General features: G+C 37.4%; 1 non-coding gene across 1 annotated transcript; it reads right to left on the bottom strand.

Annotated features, from left to right (window-relative positions):
* Positions 1 to 2,934: 2,934 nt before the first annotated feature.
* LOC113860408 lies at positions 2,935 to 3,039 on the bottom strand. The gene has a single exon (XR_003503860.1). It is a non-coding gene; the product is annotated as a small nucleolar RNA R71 (small nucleolar RNA).
* Between the last annotated feature and the right edge of the window lie 760 nt (positions 3,040 to 3,799).

The raw sequence follows: 3,799 nt of genomic DNA, 5'->3' as shown, positions 1-3,799 counted from the left end.
AGTCCTTGGTACGAAGCATCACATTATACATCAAACTTTTGTTGTGGATCAGGAAGTACCAAGATAGGTGCAAAGGTCAAACGAGTCTTTAATTCTTGAAAGCTATCTTCACACTTGCTGTCCCATTGAAAAGGTTGGTCCTTGCGAGTCAGTCGAGTCATCGGTGCAGCTATCTTGGAAAATCCTTCGATGAAACGCCGATAGTATCCAGCAAGTCCTAAGAAACTCTTGATCTCTGTCACTGACTTGGGCGGTTCCCACTTCAATACAGCTTCTACTTTTGATGGATCTACCGCAATTCCTTCCTTCGAAATTACATGTCCCAAAAATTGAACTATAAGGTGCAATAGATATGGGACCAGTGCCAGGCATTAAATCTATGGAAAACTCGGTCTCTCTAACTGGGGGTAAGCCAGGAATATCATCAGGAAATACTTCAGGAAATTCACAAACCACTGGAATATTTTCTAACTTCTTTTCTCCTTTGGCTTCAACAGTGGCCAAAATAACATGTGCTTGGGCTGGTTCTACTGATGAATCTACATTTTACTACATTTTTATACATCATTTATTACTTTTTATAGAAAAGAATAGACTTAGATAGTGTAAACAAGATTAATATTCCAATTAGGCTAAATAATATAGGTTTCTTAGTTTTTTGTTAATTTACATGAATTTAGATAGTTTATTTTACATATTTTGATCATTTGAATAATATGGCAGGAATCCCCAAGCTTATTTTGAAGAATTATTGGATTTTGAGGAATTTGAGGTGAAAGTAACTACTTTCAATATTGATAGTGACAACTACAGCAAGCCATTTCCAGCAAAGGGACCAAAGTGATCACTTTCAAAGCTTAAAGTGACAACTACAGCAGCCTAGGATCAACCAAAACTGCGCGTGGTTACTATGAATGTTTAAAGTAATCACTCCAGAGCATGCAAAAATTGAAAGTGCTGCGCGTAACTACTATGAATATTCATAGTAATCACTCCAGAGAGGAAAAACTCAACTGATGTTGCGCGTGGTTACTATGAAAGAATGAGAGTAATTACTTTGGGCGGTGCCAGCTTTAGTATAAATAGATTTTTACCAAATTAGGGTAGAGAGTTCTTACACTTTTTGAACCTTTTCTCTTCTTTACTCAATTTAAGATATTTTCCAGAGCTTAGGGCAACCTTGGGTGACAGCCAAGGGTCCAACCTAGGGTTTGGTTTCTCATTTCTCTTGCCTTTACGTTAATGTTAATGAGTTTTCTGCATTTCCCAACTGCGTTTTTAACCCCCATTTCCATGGAGGGCTAAGTTTGTGTAATCCTTAGTGAATTCACATGGGTTCTTGAGTTCCTTGAATTTAATGATAATATAATTCCTTTCTTTCATGAATTACTTCTTCCTTGTCTCTTGAATTTAATTAATGGTGAATGAGGGGGGTATTGCTCAATTAACCCTAATTTCATTTTAAGGATATTCTAAACTAAGGGTTGCTTAATCCTAGGTTTAATTCTAAGGTTGCGTAATTTTGGGATGAGAGATTAGAGCCTAACAAATTGCATAATTTCGTTGGGACCATAAGGTTGATTTTCGCTTGTTAAATTAACCTAATTCATGGAAGAGAGGATGAATGTTAAATCTTGAGTGGAATGAGGATAGAATCTATGTGGATGAACTAAGGATTGTTGTTTTCTATTGTTTGAATTAATTAAACTCATTTGCTCATTGCTCTTTATTTTAATTTGAAACCACAAAACCCCCCATTTTAATTGCTTGTTTAATTTATGCCTTCAACATGTTTAATGAAGATTAATAACCAATGTTCATGGGAGACAATCTAGGGTTACCCTAGTACTACATTAATTTGTTTAAATTTTGATGAGGATTTACGACAAATCTTTTAAACACCTCGAAATAGACCATCATCAAATTGGCGCCGTTGCCGGGGACATTGGTGTTGATTTTTCATAAACATGTTATTTGCTCTGTTTTCATTTTCGTTTTCTGCATTGTGAATACTTTAGTATAGTTGTAGTTTCATAGGTAAGTAGAGATATCTTGCATTTAGGTAGAACCAATTGCTGTTTTCTGCATATTGCTTGAATTCTGAATTCTGCATTTTAGTTTACCACACTGTATTTTCGTTTGCTGCAATTACCCTGTTTCTGCTGCATAATTCTGCAGAATTCTGCAGAATTTGTGTTTGTGTGTTGCCTATTTTCATTCCCTAGTTTGCAATTTCTTTCTGTTTTTGCTGTTTGGTGTTAATACTTTATTTTACTGCACTTAGATGTTAGTTTTTCTGCATAATTGTCATCTGAATTTTTCTGCATTTTTACTGCTTCATTAGTTTACTTCTTTTCAAATTTCCATAGACAATTCCTAATGAATGACCAGATCAAATCCGGGAGATTTATATCCTCCAGATATTGAAATTGATAGGACATTCCATAGAAATCTTAGGAACCTTAGTAGACAAAATTCTGCACATATTGAGGAACCATCTTCACCATTTTCTCCATCTTCTATATATTCTTCTCTGCATTCTTTAAATTCTGAACCTTTAGAAATGGCAGAAAATGACTTGACACTTAAGGAGCTTGCCGCACCAGACGTGACCTACCAGACTTTATGTATCCAATACCCGGATGTGGATGCCCCTTTTGTTCTTAAAACTGGCCTAATCCATCTTTTGCCTAAATTTCATAGTCTTGTAGGTGAAGATCTGCATAAACACTTCAAAGAATTTCATATTGTTTGCTCTACAATGAGACCACAAGGTGTTCTGGAGGAGCATGTCAAATTGAAGGCATTTCCATTCTCTCTTATGGATTTGGCTAAAGACTGGTTGTATTATCTTCCATCTGGCTCTATTACAAGTTGGGACACCCTCAAGAGATTGTTCCTGGAAAAAATTTTCCCTGCTTCAAGGGCAGCCTCAATAAGAAAGGAAATATGTGGTATTAGGCAGCTGGAGAGGGAAAGTTTGTATGAATATTGGGAGCGTTTCAAGAGACTTTGTGCTAGCTGCCCCCATTATCAGATAAGTGACCAACTCCTAATCCAATACTTCTATGAAGGCTTACACCCAATGGATAGGAGCATGATCGATGCAGCTAGTGGGGGAGCCCTAGTTGACAAGACTCCCGCAACCGCTAGAAACCTCATTAAGAATATGGCAGCTAACTCTCAACAGTTTGCTACAAGGCAAAATTCCATTATGTCCAGAAGTGTCAATGAAATTCAAACTTCAGATTCACACAAGCTAGAGCATAAACTAGATGAGTTGGCTACGATGGTAAAACAGTTGGCATCCATCCAAAAGAATTCTGCTGCATATACACCTCCACCTCCATCCATTCCAGCAATGCTTTGTGGGATCTGTTCATCTATGGATCACTTCACTGATAGTTGCCCCACATTGCAGGAAACTGAATCTTCGGAAGGTAATCCTCAAACTTATGCTGCTAATATTTATGCTAATAAGTTTTCTTTTCAGCAGCCGCAGCAACAACAAAGCTGGGACTTATCTTCTAATAGATATAATCCCGGTTGGAGGAACCATCCTAACTTAAGGTAGGGAGAAAATGCACAGCATCAAGGCTCTAGCCAACCAACTAACAACCATTTCCAACCGCATCAAGCTGGACAAAGCAAGCCATATTCAGCCCAGCAACATCACCATCCATCATCTTCATCTCAACAGCACCATCAAGCATCTTCTTCAATAGTCGCTGCACCTCAAAAGAATGAGTCATCTTTGGAAGACCTTGTGAAGCAACTCACCATGAGTAATCTCAATTTC

Source organism: Abrus precatorius, unplaced genomic scaffold, assembly GCF_003935025.1.
Source record: "Abrus precatorius isolate BTA unplaced genomic scaffold, Abrus_2018 Scaffold2, whole genome shotgun sequence".
NCBI classification, from domain to species: Eukaryota; Viridiplantae; Streptophyta; class Magnoliopsida; order Fabales; family Fabaceae; genus Abrus; species Abrus precatorius.
The sequence above is the reverse complement of the archived record's forward strand: the minus strand, read 5'-3'. Positions and strand labels throughout refer to the sequence as shown.